The sequence below is a fragment of the Micrasema longulum genome, unplaced genomic scaffold, assembly GCF_059751315.1.
Source record: "Micrasema longulum isolate JH-2025_06_02 unplaced genomic scaffold, ASM5975131v1 h1tg000139l, whole genome shotgun sequence".
NCBI lineage: Eukaryota > Metazoa > Arthropoda > Insecta > Trichoptera > Brachycentridae > Micrasema > Micrasema longulum.
This window is the reverse complement of record NW_028277345.1, coordinates 487,226-508,662: the sequence shown is the minus strand read 5'-3', so window position 1 is coordinate 508,662 and position 21,437 is coordinate 487,226. Positions and strand designations below refer to the sequence as shown.

Below are 21,437 nucleotides of genomic sequence, written 5' to 3'. Positions count from 1 at the left end.
AAAGCGCAGCAGGATTATACGTCGCAAAACGTAAATATTTTTACATTAAGTATTAGGCGAATACGATAAACAACCACGGTGAGAAGTTGTTATCACGTCGCCTATTATCACATCGATTGTTATTTGTGATTGAGCTACAGGTCCAACTACAATGGGAAGTTAACAATTATCTTCAATTTTATCTGCAAAGTAAAATTAAGTTTTTTGATGAAAAGCAGAATATGCACATAATTTTTTTCTTCTAAACATGTTTAATTAAAGGTTACTGATGAAGATACTTTAAATGTTCATGCAAATGCACTCATTTTCGTACAAAAATATTGTTTTTTCTTTATAGACAGTCGAAGATAACTCTGTTAACTTCCCATGTAATCATGGCCCAGGAAATTGAACTTATGACCCGAACATTAACGCGTTAACTACTTCACAACAAGGGTGACTTTTCTTTCCGCGATTGGCGTGTCCCTTTTGTTTTGGTTTTATTATAAATCATTTCCCATGAGCGAAGCTAAGACCACCCAAAAACCCTTGAAAGCGCCAAGTTTATCTGCCGTCTTCGGATGAACGGTATACAAATATAATAAATATTTTTAAAAGCGTAAAAGGTACTGATACAGAAAGTTTTGATAATCGAGAGTATTAGAAGAAGTCTCCACCAAAAATGGAAAATTACTTATTGCTGCCATAATAAACTATACTCTAAGTCTTGCAACACCAGATTTTAATTATATTACTTGATAACGCAAACCAAGCATTCTCGATTGAGTTAGTGAAGCATAATTATTAGAAATCTAAAAATTATTTTTTCAAAGTTTTTCGCAAACATCTTAGTAACACCTTCGATGTAAATTTATAAATTAGCTTCTAAATTCCTTAAAAAAACAACCATATCGGATCAGTTTTAGGGCCCGGAAAACGGGACAACGAAACGTCGATTTTAGATAGGCATTATCAGTCCAAAGTGTGGTTTGGTAGTCAGATGGCAGAAGGGACCACATGTAATTTTTTCAGTTTTTTAGTTTTCAACAGTTTTAGTCAATACACATAGAAAAAAACGGCATCCTTTAAAATTGTAATTGATTATTAAAAAGTAATAATAAAATATTTGAGTTTATGGATTGAAGTCCTGAAATTGAGTTTTATTTCGGCTCTCCTGAACATTTTTGAAAATCACAGATGGTCTGTTCTGCCATCTGACTACCGAGTTGTCTTTTGCACATAATATCGGGGAGGCATTTGCAAGATAGTGGCAAAAAAATGATTTTCAAATCCCTATTTATCGATATATAATTCTCTCCACGTATCCATCAAGTCAAAATTTGTCGTCCAGGGTTAAGGTTCTTTTTCACACAGATCTGTATTATTAATCTGCCTGACTTACATATAAAAATAGAGGTTTAAGGAGTGAATTAAAAAATACGTTTTGCTGGGGATCGTATATTAATTGATTTTTAATTGAGGCCCTATTAAATAATTGCAAGTTGGATTTATTTATCTTGTTTGTGATCGATTGTCGATGCAAACACGAGGTAACAGGTGTTTAGTGAATGTTTACTGTGAACTGTTCATACATGATCACCAAGTTTGCACTTTACCTGATCAAATACAAAAAAAGAATTACATAAATTGCGTCTCAAAGAAAACAAAATCAAACAGATCAACTCATAAATTATAGTCTCATTGTTTTGATGAAGAAATAATAAAGAGGGTTCAAGATTGATCTAAATTTAATTAATATAATTTTCTACTAAAATATGTTCAGCTTACGCGTATAATTATTTTCAATCACCTATTCTCCTCTACGGATGCGAATCGTGGCACCTCACTAGGCCACAAAGCAGCAAAATGCTGAGTTTCGAAAATAGGTGTCTCAGAAGAATCTTGGGTGAGCGGTAGTTTGACTTTGTGAGGAATGAAGTAATAAGAGAACGGACGCAGCAAACTCTGCCATCAAGCGGAGGCGATATGGTTGGCTTGGTCATGTGCTGCGGATGCCTCCCGTGCGTTAACCACGCTTGCCTACTTGACAAGGCATCAGGTTCTCGACGTTCTGGATGTCCACTGTTGACTGTTCGTCGGCAGTTCGTGTCAGAACTACGGGACGAGAACCTGACTTGGGAGGATGCACACTAGACAGCAGCCGACAGAGATGCTTTGAGGATCTTTGTAGACACCATATGCTCCAACTAGGAAGCGGACATGGAATAGTAGTAATGCGTGTAATTTGAACTTTTCCCATAGTGACACTTTTTTATGCCATCAATTAACATTTAATGTTATATTTGATAATAAAAACAACCACGCTTTTTACTTATGAATTAAGCGTTCCTTTATAGAAAATTTAAAAGTACCAAATAATCTTACGGACATGCAAAAAAATCTTTCAAACAAAGGAAAATTGGATACAATAGATGTTTTCTTGCGCGCGGTAAAAATTGGAGCATTCAATTGTACGGCTAAGTTTCCTGAAAATGTACGAAAAAAATTATAAAAAACATCTAAATACAAACGGACCACTTTGAATGACGTCACTGGTTCATATGAATCAAACTATGATATGAGGGCTATGGAAGACTTCCGGTTTGCTTTCCATGAATGGACCAATGGGAAGAACTGAATGATAATAAGCGGGAAAGAACCTCTGATGTAACACAAGGAGTTATTTCAGAAATACAAAACTTAAAAAAATCGTAGCGATTATAATATGATATATCAAAATTTAAAAAAAAAACTTTTGGCTTAGTTTAATAGTTTATTAACAAATAAAAAAACAAAAAAAAAAACTGTAAACTTCCTCGTTGCGGAGTGAGGTGTTTCATGGAAATCAAAGAGGAGAAGATGGATAAAATATATCATGGGAACTCGCAAAACCCTATCGAACAAATAGACAAAACACTAAGATGTTTTATAACAGTATTATAATATTTAGATAAACATTTAAAATATCGATCTTTAGATTATATATTTTAAATGGAAACATGGTAGGATAGTACCAATAGCTTCAAATGAGTTAGGTTTTACCAATACATACAATGAAAGCATCCACCCCTTTCCCGAAACTGTTCATAAAGACTTGAGTCATTCTTCAGTTTCGCATATCAATATCAATTTTTTTTTGTTTAAAACTAATTAAGCGAAAATTTAATATTTCTTTACAATCAAACCGCGAAAATAACAAAACAAATAAACTTTAAAAACTTTAATTGTATCCCTCACTGCAGTTTTGTCAGTTTGTGATCAATCAAATACACATGGTCAGCAAAATCACCCTTTTCTAATTTCCCAGTATTACAGTGGAGGAATACAGTATTAGTTCTAAATTGAGACCGCGGCCGCACGCTCCAGATCCCGCATCGGAAAGGAAGAAGAACGTAGTAATACAAACAAATCAATCAAACGACACGAAACCCAAATACATATGGGAAACATTAGAATAATTTTCCCTATACAACATGCACTCAATCAACAGAAGAAAAACAATACGTATCTATAACAAATCACAGTGGAACATCAAATCATCAAGACACTACCGGCTAAATCCTAACACAGATCCTAACATGATCCCTATCGAACTCAGGCGAACCAATATATAAATCTGACTGCAACCAAAGTACTCGTACCAACATTAACTCTTGTGTGGCTGTGATGTCACACAAGTCGACATAGGACACAAGACTTGATATATCTCTCCTTTTTTTTTGAGTGATGAATTCGTATTTTTTGTAATCTTCAAATGGACATTTTCACACCCGACTTGGAAAGTAAAATTTGTATAACTATGCTAAATGTTTATTCAAAAAATATTTATCCTTGCTACGCGAAGAATGAATGTCCGCTAATTTAGCAACACATCTATACATATACCTTATACAAGAGAGAGCACGAAGATATAAGTCATAACAGGAAAGACAGAGACGCTGTTCTGCGGCGGGTGTCGTCTAAAACAGATTTAGCCTTCAGTTGGTTAATGACAATGATAGGGGGCGCACGCGCGTAACATGAGCGGCATTTTTGTGATTTTTAATTTATTTGCTATAACGGGGCTAAATTATATGTTTATTCGCATACGTTATGGAAAACGAATTATTAAACAGTATGTTTCCATGTTTTTAATTTTTTTCAAATGTCTGAACTTCAGAATATTCCGTCTTTTACTAGTGGTAACACGATGTTACATCACCGCGCGCAAAATGATTATTTACCACAGTCTTTTAAGAGTTAAAACACTTTAAGCACCGGCCAAATATATATAGAATTTACCCTGTGCCCGGCCCATTTTGTGAAGTTTCAAGCTTTGTGAAGGGTTTCTTAAAGTGTCGTAATTATGAAAATGCTCGATTGAAACTTCTCATTCTTATTTGAAACAATTAACTGCGTCATTTTTGTATGATAGATTGCCAACATTGGCCTTTATGGAGAGCCACATTGCAATGTTCGCACATATACATGGTCTCACTCCTTTTTTGTGCTTTGTATCCCGGAGCCGCGTAAACACGCGATTATAATAACCACGCATTGGGTCCCGGTCCCGCGTTTTCACGCGGTTTACCAGCAGCAAAAAAGTACCAATAAAAGCCACTAGATGTCAATAAAATGCACCTTTATAGACCGCTGGTAAATCACGTGAAAACACGGGCCGGGACACAACGCGTGGTTATGTAATCGCGTGTTTACACGGCTCCGGGATACAAAGCAGGAAACCAGGAAAAGGTTGAGTGATATGGTATAAATATTACATCTCGTGCAAACACTTGAATATAATCATGTAGTATGAACACGCAAAAACAATTTAATCTCAAGAAAAACTGTAATCAGGTCACTTTAAATCTTGTTTTTGGATTTGATATGTTGGCAAGTAACTGAATTTGTTTGCCAATTTTTCAATGCACCGTTCACTGTATTTTCGGCACTCACCCTCTTTTCAATATCGTTCTCAGTCTTTGCATCCCTCGTAGACATACTTTCCAGATACACAAATTCTTCTACCTGATTCAGAATATCTCCGTTCACAATAATATCATATTCAATTATACTTTTATCCCTTTAAAAAACCATTACTTTCGATTTATCAACAAATAGCAAATCGCTTTTCTTGCATCATCATCATTCCCTTTCCGCACCTAATGGTGCATAGGGCACTGCATTGGTACACCAATCGCAGCTTATATTGATCTTTTTTTACATGAAGGTGAGGTGATCAGTCTTACGCTTCCCGGTACCAGTCCAAGGGACTATGATTTTCTTGCATACATTCTTATTACTAAAAAAACAAAAAAATCTGTTTTAATATTAACATTTAAAAAAATAATAAAGTAAATATTTGCGTTCATAATTTTTTTTTCGTATAATTTACCCAAATATTTCAATTTTCAATGAGTTAGGGTAGAGTAGGGTTTGAACCTTGAATTTCTAATCCGTAAATCTGCAACGCTACAAAGTCATGGTACCACAACCCGATTCCCAATTCAAAATATACCGAATAAATTAAATGAGTAGTAGGACGAATGTGTCACCTTGTTTATAATAATTGACATACTGGTTACTGATATGCTCCGAAATTCTGCCAACCACACATATACACAGCAGATGACCTCATTCTTCTTATATTTCTTAGACTTCTTGTAGATCTGACGATCTGTTCTACTAAGGCTACTCAGTCTCCCGAGATGAGCCCAACTATCCTTCCATCGTTTAGGGGGTTTTCCGGGTGAGCGCTATCTGGAAAGCAATTCTTCGGCTGCTATGGATACCAGTCTTTTGCTCCTCATTCTGTTTATGCAGTCTTTCCAGAATCTTCTACGGGATGACCTCATTGTTTTCACTAAAATGACCTAAAAATTTCTTTTCACGCAATTCTTTCTCGAGGAATGGACAGTACAATGAAAGCATCCACCTCTTTCCCGAAACTGTTCATAAAGACTTGTGTCTTTCTTCAGTTTCGCATTTCACTATCAATTTTCAAAAACTAACTAAGCAACAATTTAATATTTCTTTACAGTCAAACCGCAAAAATAACAAAACATACACTTTAAAAGCTTTTATTGTACCACTCACTGCAGTATTGTCAATTTGTGATCAATCAAATACACATGGTCAGCATAATCACCTTTTTCTAATTTCCCAGTATGACAGTGAAGGAATACAGTGTTAGTTCCAAATTGAGACCGCGGCCGCACGCTCCAGATCCCGCTTCGGAAAGGAAGAAGAACGTAGTAATACAAACAAATCAAACAACGACACAAAACCCAAATACAAATAGGAAACATTAGAATAATTTGCCTTATACAACATGCACTCAAGCAACAGAAGAAAAACAATACGTCTCTATACCAAATAACAGAGGAACAAAAATTATCAAGACACGACTGGCAAAATCCTAACACAGATCCTAACATGATCCCTATCGAACTCAGGAAAAATTACTTTTCGTCATAGTACCGAATTCCTCGCAAAAACTATTATCCTAATACCAGCAGTAGAAACAATCCTATGCAAAGAACCTAATCGTCCCAACAATCTCTCAGACCTTAGAGCAGACGAAACGGGTCCTAGAGCATGGTCGGCGCGTGGTTCTCTTGAGTTTGTCTACTATTTAGATTTGTAATTTACTACTTCACGGAATTGACAGTAGTCTTTGTGGGCGAGATTAGGTGAATATGGAAGGTGTTCCACCGATTCAAACCCAAATCCGCGAATAGCAGCCATTGACACTAACGCCTTGTGATGCTGGAAGATTGTCCTGATGAAACAGCACCTTGCAGTATTTTGCAGTAGCCTGTTGTGACTTAACATCAGGTGGACTGGTCAACTCGAAGCAGATTAGAGCTGAAGCATTATAATCAACCTTGAATATATTATTTGCGTAAACCACGATGCAAGTCATTGTACCGGGAAGAATTGATGGAAGACGCGGTGCAGGTAGAAGGCGCATCTCTTGGCTACAGAACCTGCGTAACTGGTTGCATTTCAGCACTTCGTCCTTGTTCAGGGCAGCTACCAATAAATTTAGAATTGCTGCGATGATTTCAAGCCATCGGGGAGAGGAAAACTAAATAAATAAGAATGTTTCATAAGTTCTAAGGGCGTAAATAAATATATAAATATAAAACATAAACGTATTTCAAACTTGATCGTCTTTAAAAGTTAACGATGACGTCTTTATTTATACAAACAATATCAGATGTCTATAAAATGTGTTTTTATTGATAATTTCGGGCCATTTGGCAGTTTAAAGTCGAGGCGTTATTACAACGATACAATATTTAGTGACGATTTGGATTTTTTTAAGGTACAACTTTATTGAATTTAACAGTTAATTAATACTAAATAAAACCAAATCCTTTCTCATAATTGTTGTAAATATTTAAGTCTACTTAGTTACATAATTTTAATTATTGCTTCATTGTTTGATACATACATAAACTAAATTAATTAATAAAGTCTTATGTTGACTTATTAAGATATTTGATAGATAATAAGATTGAACCGGGTTGTAGTCCTGTGGATAGTTTCGCAGACTCGTGGATTGAAGGCCCGAGGTTTGAAACCCGCTCCACTGTGGTAGACCACAACTCGATTTCCATGTTCTAATAGTGAGTTATTTACAAGATGTAAAAAATAGCCTCAAGAATTGAAATATTCGGGTAAATCATAAAAATGATTGATTTCATTGAAAAACAAAAAATCAAATTTGATATGTAAATGAAAACGACACCCTCTTAATGATAAAAATAAATTTTAATAATCAACTTTGAATTCACAAAAAACTCTTCCATTACAGATTAAATATTTCGTATACGTTTATCCAAGGATTTATTTATTAAATAACTTAACGTAATGCTCGTCAGAGGTATAGGATCCTAAGCGCCATTTTCGACAAATCGCTTTTTGCTAGATCATAAATTAGATTTCTTTTCTCTATCTGGTGTACTAGGTTGCAACAATTTGTGCTAGGTTTCATAAAAGTGATGAAACCGTTTAAGACCTGATTTTTATAATTACAGTTATTGGAGGCATAACAATTATTTACATTACAAATTTAGTTACTTCTCAGTCTAAATAATCCATTAATTATCATTTTAAGGTATATGAATATATTTCTTTAATTTTTTGAGATTACAAACAAAAGAAATTAATAATTAAATTCGGTCATTGATTTCGTTTTTGGCTTCTCCTGAAAAAACAATAAATGGCGCATAGGATGTACACATTTAGGAATTTTTTTTTTTTTTTTCTTTAATGATTATGATAAAATTATAAATAAACTTATCAATGAAACTTCTTGATTTCGTTTTACATCAGTCTTGAAGATGCCTTCTTAGGCGAAAGCGCTGGTTGGTCAAAATAATAAAAAGTAACACTAAACCAAGAAGTTTCATTGATAAGTTTATTTATAATTTCATCATAATCATTAACTATGGAGTTTTATCAAGAAATATCAACAAAAAACATCAATATTTTTTTCTTTGTTTTAATGGTAATCTAACTGGTCCAAAGCGGAGTATTTAAATTGAAACATGTTTTCAGGCGTTGCCTAGTTGGTGAAATAAATCAGTCAGACAAATCCCACCCACATAAATTTCAGTTTCAGCTCTTTTAATTAAAAAAAAATCAACAGATGGAAGAATTGAAGAAATATGGATGTTTAGACATAGGTAAAGTGGTGAATATTACACAGTGCGTAAAGTGGTGACTTTAACCAACCAATGACAAATTATAAGCCCTGTAAATGCCTAGACTTCCATATTTACTTATTTTAAATGTTCTCCATCTCTGTTGTAATATGTTAAAAATTAAATAAATTATACATGTGTAAAATTTAATAATAATAAAAATACTTTAAAGTTTTATTCCACTTTTATTTATACTTATTTTATAAATATATATATATAAACCAGTCTGACGATGTCGGTCACGACGAAACCCGGTTACTGGTAAAAAAATTATAAAATAATTGTAAATAAAAGTGGAATAAAACTATAAAGTATTTTTATTATTATAATTTAAATGCAGTTCCACCAAGAAATGTCCGTAGAAAAACTCAATTATCAGTAATGAACTATTTTTTCATGAATTAACATGTTTATACATATATATATAATACATATATTAAATAATTAATGACTTATTAATAAAAAAACATAATTCATAATAAAACATTTTATTATTTTTAACACTATAACTCCTGTCTAATATATCCTACCCCCATATCGATTTGTTTTAACTAAACAATAATAATGATTTAAGTACATACTACTCTTTTTTAACAATAGATGTCGCTAGTTTCCACCATGTTTTCATTCTCTATAGTCAATCTAGACGCACATATATACAAAATCGAAAAATGGCATACATCAATATGGAAGTCAACTGCCTATAGGCAGAATTTGGAATTTTACGCAACGTGTAAAGTGATCATTGAACCCAGCCGATAACATTAACTGTGTAAATGCCAAGTCTTCCAGATTCCCAATTGATTCATATCTGTTAAAAAAATGTCTAATATTTTTAGAATTATGTGTAAAATGAAAATAGGTTATTTTGAATCCATATTCCATATTCATGTTTGGTTTATGAAATGGGTTGATTCATCATTGTTACTGGAACAATATGTATTGGAAAATAATAATCTCAATTGTATCGCATTGTAAACTCGAGAGAGAATCTGGTCTTTTTTTGTGTAACTAAATCTTTCTAGATTTAAACAATCACTAAAATAGACCTGATCTTGTCTCGAGGTCGTAGCTTTTACATATTTATTTGTTTTGTCTTTTTAAATAATATCTGAATTTTTAAAAAATGTATTTGGTGCATTAAATAAAAAAAATAACTAAATGAACCGCATAGTTGAAAAATAAATGAATAATTATTTTCTTGCAATGTTATTTTTTTATTTTATTAGTTATTAATTATGTTTTGTGATTTATTTTACATATCATATGTAACATGGAGGTAAGGTTATCATTCTTACGCTTCGGGTCTTTGTCCAGGGTCAGTGAAATATTGCGGTGAAAGTACTTCACCACATACCCGAAACACCGTTGAAAGAGGCCACCGGTCATGCTTATAAAAAAAGCAATTTTTTTTTGTCAGTATACGAGTTACTCTTTTAAATTTTTAAATCTCATAAATTACGATTTTAATTTAATTTAATTTAACTCTCCTACTTTCACTGCCCCTTATACTGCGAATTTAGCAAATTACATGGAGCGCCTTCATCGGATATTATCACTCTTCCTGATGATCATATTGCAAACACAATTGGTGGCAAAAACTGTATTTATTTAATAAAATTCGATTACGAAACTGAAATATTGCAATGTTTAACCACCATTAAAATAAATATTTCTCGTTGACCCTATCAGGAATCGAGCCTGGAACCTCAAGCATGGAAGACGTATGTGCCAATCACTACAAGCTAAGCAAGACCAGCCGATCTCCTCTTGCTTTCATTTTCAGGATTTTCAACTAAGAGTAGCCGTTGAGTGGAAAACACTCTTCCAGGATTCTGGTTCTATTTCACATATATAACTGTATTCCTCGCATGGACGCAGACAAAACTGACATTATGCATTTGCAAGATATTTTTTTCCATGATCAATTAAATAATTTTAAAATTTTAATCATTAAAATTATTTAATTGAATATGGACACGAAATAAAATACGATCACTGTTTTATCAAAAGTAATCTAGAATCAAGTTATTTGTGGTTGATTTACCCTAAGATATCTGATCCTGATGCCAGATACACTACCAGAAGACTACGTCATATTCGAAAGTATTTTCTACTCCAAGAAGAATCTTGTCGCCCTTGAGATGATTTCACGAAAACGGCGCTATATTAATAATAATAACATATTAATGACTGAAATTGTTACCAATATATTCGTATGATAATGTTTTTCGTGTCCAGACGGCTTAGGAATACATTTCTGTGTGTGAAATAGTGTTTTAAGTTTTTTCCTAAAAAATCTCCACTGTCACAGTTTCGCTCTTCTGCTGGGAGAGCATTCCATGCAATAGGGCCTGCAATCATAAATGCGCGTTCAGCAAATTTAGTGCCCTGCTGGTTGCGTACCAGTATATGAATTTTCCTATCGTCCTCATAAAGCTGATTTGAGCGTAAAATGTCTGTCAGCTAGTTGATCTGAAATGCAATTGTTTGAAATATTCCGGAACAGAGTATTTCAGTGACTTATATATTCTGTATAAATAAGGAGTTTGTATATAAAGAGTTTGTATTCCACTCTCTGTGGTACAACCAGTATCATTCTTCAACTTAAGATATTCAAAAAATGTCTCGTTCTGGCGTTGAAAACAGACTGTAGGATAATTATTTTATTCATTGGTAGATCTGCGTTGATACCATTACAAGAATCGACTTTAGACACGACAAAAGTTTTTTTATATGTTGACATTTATTATTGGGAACTAACGATATATATTTTTTTTTATTTCTAGGTATTTAGAATCCTTGTTTACAATGGAAAATATATATGTAATGCCTAGAAGACACAGCAAGACTAGTGCAAGGAAAAATCCAGGAACATGTGCAAAATTTTTTGCAATAGTATCTACACTTTTCCATTTGATTACAAGTCTTTTTGATCACAGACCTTACAAAGATGTCTTCGTTGTTTAAATTAAATATTTTACACCATAAATGGAAAAAATGGTGAAAAATGAAGATTGGATTCCACAGGAGAGTGGAATAGATCGCAGAGTTGAATTCTCACGAACAGAAAGACAGATAATATAGATATTTCTTGATAAAACTCCATAGGTAACAATTTTGATAAATATCAATAAAATCCCAGTCCTGAAGATGTTTACTTGGGCGAAAGCGCTCGTTGGTCAAAATAATTTTAAAAAGTCAAACTTGACGGAGGAATTTTATTTATTTTTATCGAAATCATGTGAAGGCAGACATTTTGATTCAAAGAGTGGAATTAAATTGTTAATCTGATGGAATTGGCACAATTATTAAACATGTTACATTATTATGTAATAAATATTTATGATTTAAATAAAACAAAATATGTTTGAATCAAGTCTTTTATTTGATTTACTTACCAAAGAAGAATTGACAATACTAATATAGACAATACTAAGTTTGTCGGCTTCGTGGTGTAATAGTAAGCGCGTTTGCCTACCATGCGAGAGGTCTCAGGTTCGATCCCCGATATTGTTTATATGAAATTATTATTTAAAAGAGTGTTTCACACTAGAATATTTTATAGTTCCTGGACTGGTACCTGAAGTGTAAGACTGATCATCTTACCTTCATGCAGCAAAAATGATCAAGATATGCTGCGATTGGTTACCAATGCAGTGCCCTTTGCACCATTAGGTGAGGAAAGAGAACGATGATGATGATAAATATATTAAGTAACACAAGAAAAAATCTTTTTTACAAGTTTTTACATTTATTTATTATTTTGATTTATTAATTCGCACATTTATTGCATATACAGAAAGATCTTTAAATCCTGTCACATCCGAAACCATGATGATCAGCATGAGCAAGAAGACATATTGTCACGTTAAAATAAATTTTTAGAACGAATAAAATTTACAAAAATAAAATATTAAAAAAAACAAATGGTTGCTGACTTCTGCCGGGGAGAAACGAGGAGGGGGAGGGAGGAGTCCGACACACTGCCGACCGCCCGGCCACGCTCCCCTCGCTTCTCCCCTGCAGAAGTAAGCGACCATTTGCTTTTTTAAATATTTTGGTAAAAAAAATAATATTTGTTACAAATATTTTTTTAAACATGCTAATATGTCTTCTTGCCCATACTGATCATCGTGGTTTCGGGTGTTACAGGGTTTAAAGAACACCTGTATATAGAAACATATTTATTATTAAGGAATCTTTAATTTCTTTTAAAAGTGAAATTTCCAAAAATAATTCAAGTATGATGTTGCGCCTTGAATCCGCAGCCTATATTATCCAGGTTATGTGCAGTTCTGTATGTAGGCACATAATAAATGAACACTGTATGGTCAACTATAGTTGTATTATTTATTGTATTGTGCAACTGTGTGACCAATATTCATTTACATTTCTAGTAATATTATAAGTTTTGTATGATTAGTTATTTTATGTCATGTATAATTTTTATGTGACAACATTTACAATAACAATATTATGTGGAAGGCTCTAATTGGACTTTATGATATGTATTTTTGGTATAACTGATTCTTTTAAATTTATAAATATCTGTTGGCTTTCCAATGAAATAAAATAAAATAAATATAAAAAATAAAAAAAAAACTACAGCATTTAAACATGAATAAAAGGGGTCTTCTGGCTAGGTTCGTCTACATCTTACATGGCTCAGCCTGTTCTGAAATGTAGAATATTACGTTTGATATTATAAGTTGTTCAATCCTAATATTGACATTCCATTCTTAAGATAACTACATCTACTTAAAAATAAATTTATTGTTTTTTTATTCAAATAAACGGCACTTGGTGTATTTTATATATGAGGTTAAAAAAACATAAAAAAATACACGCACTGTTAGTAAAGTTAAGTCATAAGTAATTTATAACATTTGAAAAATAATACTATCAGTTAAACCAACAGTAACTACTAACAGTGCTAATGCATTGAAGATGTTAGGATTTGTTCTGCGTACTGCCAGGGTTTTCGAACATCCCCACGTACTGAGAACTCTTTACAACTCCTTGGTGCGAAGTAGACTCGAGAGTGGCTCGATGATTTGGGGGCCACATGAACCGAAGTACTCTCTTATTTATTTTATTTTATTTCGGAAATCAACAGTTCTACATACACATTTATAGTAAACAAACAGATATAGTGTATAAACTCAGAACTAATAACAGATTTCCACAAAGTATACAAAGTTAGTAAAGAAAATATATTACATATTAAATAAATACATAAAAGTTCATACATATAAAAATGTTATTATCATGTACTCGTAAATATTTTTCAATAATCAAAGATTATTTTTGAAGTACAGTAAGTTATTGTTAATTGGGCGGGATAAGGACAATAATGCTTGAAGAGAGGATAAGGAGGGGAAAGGAGATGTACATATTTATTATTATAATGTCTACTAAGTTACATAATTCATTTTTAGTGTAAATTTTAAATCTGACAAAGTGATGTTTGTGTAATCTATATCTTTAAATATTGTGTTGTACACTGAAAAAGTCCTACGAGAAAAAGCATTTTTAACACGATGTTTTACTCTTTGGTTCGTGAAACAGGTGGTACCGTCTACAAATCCTGGCTGGCACATGTATTGTTATTAAACGAAGTAGTTCCGTACAGTATGATAGAGAAAATCCAAAAGAAGTTTCTGAGATATCTCTACATGAGAGAGTGCGGGTATTATCCTTGGCTCTACCCGACCGAGTTTCTCCAGGGTATGCTCGGCTACAACAGTTTAGAGACTAGAAGGAATGAGTATTTGACTACACATTTTTATCGATTGTTGCGCGGTGTGATCGATAATTCTGAGATTATGATAAGCATTGGTTTGTATGTTCCTTATAATTACCTAAGACAGCGTCAGCATAGATTGTTTCATATTCCAATATACAGGACCAACCTGCCTATGGTTATGCCTGTTGGAAGGTCTACCGCTATGCTGAACAACATCGCTTTGGATATTGATCTGTTCCATGCATCCGAAGGGGTTTTCCGGAGCAGGATTCTCCTACTACTTTGACATGAATCTCTTTCATGTATTTTTTCTTTTTTATAATATGTACGTATTGAATATATGTTTGTTATAAATATGTTATATTTAAATAAATGAATTGAATTGAATAAATAAAGGAATTTAATCAATATTATTTGTATACAAAGAAAAAAAAAATCAATTGAAAATAAATCAAATAGTAGTACATGTATATAATTGCAAGTTTAGAACTACATATAAGGAATTTGCAGCAATACCACATCGATTATCCGATGTAAGCTATGCCATCGGATGTGATGACTATGGAATTCAACTTTCACGCTTTAAGGGGCTGATTCTTGATAGGAAACACTAGCTGCCTGATAGCCCCCTACCCTATAGGGAAGGAGACATCTTGTGGTACAATAATTGCTCCAAGAGAGATGGACAATGAAAACATCCACCCCTTTCCCGAAACTGTTCATTAAACTTGTGTTTTTCTTCAGTTTCGCATATCACTATCAATTTCCAAAAACTAATTAAGCGAAAATTGATTATTTCTTTACAACCAAACCGCGAAAATAACAAAACAAAGAAACTTCAAAAGCTTTCATTGTACCCCTCACTGCAGTATTGTCAATTTGTGATCAATCAAATACACGTGGTCAGCACAATCACCTTTAAAAATGCGTAACCTAGAGAGGAGCCCGAACTTAGGAAAACCATTCTATGACTATTGGGTATTAAGTTAGCTACAATTCGCAGCAAAACAATAGGCCGTACTCAGGTCCGAAATTGCCAAATGGATATTAATCTGCATTGTAATTACTTTTAAATATGTACCTGTGTATTTATCATTGCAGGGTTATTCCAATCTATTTTTCTTTAATTCGGCTATATTTAGTTTATAAAACTGTAAATGCATGTTTGCGTTTATTTTTTTATTTATTTTATTCACGATATATTTACATTATATTTATTGATACATAAATCCCAACTCAATTGAACCAAAGTCCTGGGTTGAGTGTGTTTGTTTGTCCGTCACATCTCTGAAATGGCGAGTCGTAGCGGCCTGAAATTTGGACATGTCATTTGAGATGCGATTTCAAGGTTAACGTTGCAATTTTCAAGTAAAATTTTAATTGACCTCTACTCGATAAAAACTCAAACTTTATATGGATGCCTAGTGCGGCCCTTACATATTGCCCATAATCAAGTGTCATTATCAACAGTAAACATACTTTAATTCACAAATTTATCCCCTAAGGTGAGAAAAAATTGTATCTGAAGTAAATATATTCATATAAGGAATATAAGGAAAGTTTTTAAGCAACATTATACACTTGTAGGGACAATAAATGCCGAAAATCAATGTAAATCACGGGAAAATATTCGGAATCAATTACCTGTGAAAACTGACTCCTTTAACACTTTTGACGCTCCTACTGATGCAACCAAACATACTGCAATTCACCATAGTCGATTTTTATTTATTATAACGTAAATATCCAAATTATTTACAGACAAAGCCAAGCACAGCTACAAAAGCATCCGATTGAACCGTTATGTTTATGTGGTCAAATAAAACAAAATGGCCACCAATTAGTTGCTAGCTAACAAACCCACATCGCTTGCGTTCTATGAAACATAGTGTTAGGGCTTCTCTCTAGGTTACGCATTATTACTCTGAGGTTACAATAGATCTTCATGGATCACAGTGACGTTAGGAGCTTGTATAGAACTAACCAACTAACAGGAATTCATATTTGTGTTTGAAATAAATTATTGTTTTTAGGTAAGCATTTATTGACAAATTGCAAATATTATTAGTGAATTGATAAACATACTGACAGAAAACATTAAATTACAAGACTCAAATTGATTCTGATATAGAGTTCCACAAAATTAACCCCAACTTAGTAAATACATTTTTAATTAAGACACGGGATGAATTTATGTATTATTAAAATACTTTTTATTAACTATCTCAAGGTAAGAAAAAAAAGCAACCAGATTGCCTTCGAATTTGAAAAGCTGAAAAATATTATTTCCGTCATTTTATTTCAGGGATGAAAAATCTAGATTGTTACCAGGGGTTAGAATCTGTCTATGAAAAAGAATCAAAAACCACACAAATGTAAAAGTTGTCAAATTGATTATTTCGCTCAGTGAATCCGCCATATCAAAGGAAACCCCTTGACTTGAAAAAATCATCCTCCTAAATTTGAAAGAGATTCCCAAATCTGTCATAACGATGTTTTGAATGTAACATTCAAGGAACTTTTCTCATATTATTATTTTTATTTTTTTATATTTTTTTTAATTGATTTTTTACGCCCCTAAGGCTTTTACATACATGGAAGTTATATATAACATGAGTATATAAACAACATAAAGAAATACAATATAAAGCAATAAAGATAGAACAGTGTTTAGAAGTTAAGTTGGTATAAAAAAAGAAGATAAGTATATAAACAAAATAAATTTGAAAAAATACAATATAAAGACATTTAAGATTGGTTAGGGGTTAAAAAGTATAGTTGGTAAAAAAAATCAAATAAAAAGATGGGTGTATAAACAACAACATAAATTAAAAAAATACCAAAATACAAACTAGAACTTTAATTGGTTTAAAAATAAATAAAATAATAATAATAACATATTTTTAAAAAAATAATTAGCTAAAGAAATGCAGTCAAAGGTTTAAAGCATCTAGGTACATAATGTTATAAAATACAATATAAACATACGAGTAATATAAAGTTCCATTTGATATGGAACATATGCATTGATATTTAAAATTTACAAGACTCACGTTAAAGACATCGGTGTTGTTAGCATATTGGTTCGCGAGTACATGCATCCGCATTACTAGTGAATTTGTGCTGTAAATGGTTGTAATTAAATTGTTTGATTTATTTAATTACACATTTACGCCCACGACGCATTTTCAAAAATAAATTAAGTTCAAACACAATAAGTTCATAATTAAAAAAATAACATATTCGGTAGAACCTCAATCATGTGGACTAATTGGGGATGAGGGTAGTCCGGATAACTGAAAATCCAGATAATCTAAATAAAAGACATAATAGGTAAATATCATGTACTATCAATACCGATAAAAATATATGAAATGGAGTTAGAATAATTTATTGTATTTTTGAAAGCAATATGGATATTGTGGAGAAATGTTTTCATATATAACATTAAAAAATAATATATATGCCAAAAGAAAAACGTGACATGTTTGGCATTGGTAGTTGCGACGTCAAATTCGTGACGATGTTCTAAAAAAAATTTTAATGTTTTGGAACAAAGTTGAAAATGAACATGAATCATGACGTATTAGGGGCGTGGCCAACGCAATTACTGTTTTTGCGGGAATTCGAAACTACATTTTTTTTTTTTAAATGCTACTAATAAGCGGCAATTATTTTTTTTACTGGACAGCAGAGTGGGCCGATGATGTATGAGGATTTTTATTTTTTTAGACATCAAAGTGAAAGGGGTCTAAAAAGTTGCATTGCAAATCACATTGAACGTAAAAATTATTTAAAAAAATATTCCATACTACTTTTGGCCCTCAACCGAGGTTTGAAGTTTGTCACTGTCTGAACATTTTGTTAATTATCTATATTGATAAAATTATTTTTTGTCAGTAAATAAATAACTTATTTACATTACAAATTCGAACGCGCTTTAAAACTACCGAAACGCAAAAAGTTTACACTCCGCGGAACTGATTCCGTCGAGCGCTTGACTAATATTGACGAAAACAATGGCCCATTAAAACAATGCTACCCATTTATTACGAAACAAAATGCAACTCACGCCCTTAGATACATATTTAATAAGATTCAATGCACATTATAAAATTTAATTGGACTGATTTACTTAATCAAATTTGAAATGACAGTCGGCTTAGAGTAAAAAATCTACTTTTTTGAAAACTTCAAGCTCTGGTTGAGGGCCAAAAAAAGTATCGAATATTTTTTGCATTCTGAGTAATCCAAAAAGCATCTTTTTAGACCCCTTTAATTTCTAAATTCGGAAAAAAAAATATTGGCCCACCCTACTGGACAGTATTTCACAGACCCTTATTACTTATAAAATGTTTTAAATAACTCAATGTCTCTTTGTTAAGAGGTGAGTAAAAAATATGTCCATCTATATATTGTTGTGAATGTTATACAAGTATATATACTTGTAAATATTTCAATAATATGAAACAAGATGTTCTTGATAAAAGAACTGAATAGTGTCAAATTAATATTTTTAATTGAATCGGCATTCACTTCGTAACACTTCATTATAAATTATTATGAAAATAAAACTTTGTTATCAGTGTTACACAATTTTATTCTTTTACAAGAACACAACTATAGTTTCGGGAGAGCACTCCTCCCATCGACGGGTGATATAAAACTTTTATATCACCCGTCGATGGGAGGAGTGCTCTCCCGAAACTATAGTTGTGTTCTTGTAAAAGAATAAAATTGTGTAACACTGATAACAAAGTTTTATTTTCATAATAAAGTGTCAAATTAAATTACAAAGACATTTTTTTTTATTTTTTTTAAGTAAATGCTCAAAATAGGTTCCATCCGCTTTGCCTGAGTCTCCTCTACACATTATTAATATTATATCAAGAACATCTTGTTTCTTTACTTAGTATCGTTGCGTAGTCTAACCAAAATAAGCTAGCTCACTTTTTAAGTACGTCTTTGATGCATAGAAAAAATATTTATCTTATCACTTGTACAATTCAAGGTTACTTTTTAACATGATGCCTTAACACTAGCCGAATGAAATCTTCAAGGTTATTTTTCCATAAATAATAGTAGTGTTTTGAATAGGATACAGAAAAAAAAAACTTGTAATTTTTTTTATAGCTGATGATTCGTCCTCCCAGTTACAGGCTGTACAGCAAAATTATGAGATTCTATATTAGAACTGAGAATATATCCATATATCTGCTATTTATTTTCTCAAAATAAACGATTTGGATAGGTAAGAATAAATTGCCTTAAGGCAATATGCTCACCGATATGTAAAATATATGTGCATCAAAATTGTTAAATACATAATTAAAACAGATATGTCCAAAATCGGAATAATCGGCGTACATGCCTTAGAAGATGTATGCTTGCAGAGAAAACGAGATTTGTACGATTTGTGTCTGCCTGCTTCTACGGAAAATGGTGCAATTATTAGTTTTTGTTACTCTTCTGTCATTTACCTACTCAAATCTGATTTATTTCTTCCGCTACGTACGTTATTAATTATTGAGTTTTTCCTTTATTGGTTAGTAATCAATTTAGTTTTACAATCCGCAACATTCAAAGATTAAAACACTTTGATATTACTCATAAACATATAAATAAAATTTCCCATTCACAACACTGAACTAAGAAAAGAACGCTCTAACAGTGCGTGTATGTGTTTCCTTGCGAATAATAGTATTTTCAACAAACAATAATAATACTGGCAGTATACGTACGTACATGCACAATAATCTCCAAGTAATGAATGGGACAAAAATATTGCACAGTTTTTACATGAAAGCCATCGATTACATTTTTTTCTTTTTTAAAAATATTTATTTTGACAAATAAAATAACATACATAACCAACATACATAATTAAGACTCAATGTTAATTATTCCTAGTCTACAAAAACGTAGAACTAATATTGATTCCATACATATGTTCGGCATACTAAATAGTATAATCGATGTTCCATCATTACTGGGACAAGTAAAATTCAATATTCTAACTCGTAGGTTGAGAAACAATGAAGTACCGTTCATCGATCAGCATAGAACAAACTATTGCCTTAATTCTCCAATGACCCATCTTTAGCGTATTGTTAACTCAAGACAATATCTGGACGATTTAAACGAGTAATAAATAAATAGTCCAGATTTTGTCTTGATATCCGTTATGTTTGTCAATATTTCTTTTCTTTTTAAAAAATATTTTAAACTATTCTTATATTGTAATACCCGTATATAAACCCTATAAATTGTATACATGGACAATGTCCGTTAATAAATAAATAACTAATTGTATTTTTGCTTCCGCAAAGCCGAAGCATGTCTGCGGTTTACATTACACTTTTTTAATTTAAAAAAAAAAGCAAATTATAAACGGTAAGTTCATAGTTTATTAATAGATGAAGAATATTATATATTTATGTGCACAATTAAGTTTTACTTGCTGTTTTTAATAAGTTCTTGACTATTTTTTTAAATGTAGTATAGTTTTTTTCCTCATGATTTTCAACAGGTATTAAATTAAATAGTTTTGGTACTACACTCCCAATTGTTCTATCTCCATAGTAGTTCTTCTGTCGTGGCACCGTTAGCTGTTGTGCCGATACTTGTCGGGTTCTAGTGGGTTACTTTGGATTTAAAACTGCAATCGAGGAAAAGATCTGTCATTATCTTATACTGACACTGTTTATAAAGTTTGTTGATAATAGGCAAAACGTTAGCATAGTTAAACAATATTTTATTATTATCTTTTGCCTCAATTTTTATTTTTACAGGTACGACAGTTTTTTAAATTTGTACTTGTAGGTTCAAGACTCTGTCTATAAGATTTGAAACTTAGGCCCCATATTCTTTATCCATATTGAATAATTGGGTCAACTAGCCCCAAGTAAACTAGTCTCAGCACAGGGTATGGTAGGTATGGTTTTAAGTGGTACATGTTAAGCAGGCAAACTCTTAGCTTATTGAAAACTGTTTTTACCTGTTCTTCCCAATTAAAA

At 32.1% G+C, this 21,437-nt stretch overlaps 1 long non-coding RNA gene across 1 annotated transcript; it reads left to right on the top strand.

Moving 5' to 3' along the window:
• The first annotated feature begins 7,156 nt into the window (after window positions 1–7,156).
• Window positions 7,157–12,047, top strand: LOC148284231 (uncharacterized). The gene is made up of 2 exons (XR_015825380.1): window positions 7,157–7,288; window positions 11,462–12,047. It is a non-coding gene; the product is annotated as an uncharacterized LOC148284231 (long non-coding RNA).
• Window positions 12,048–21,437: the final 9,390 nt, after the last annotated feature.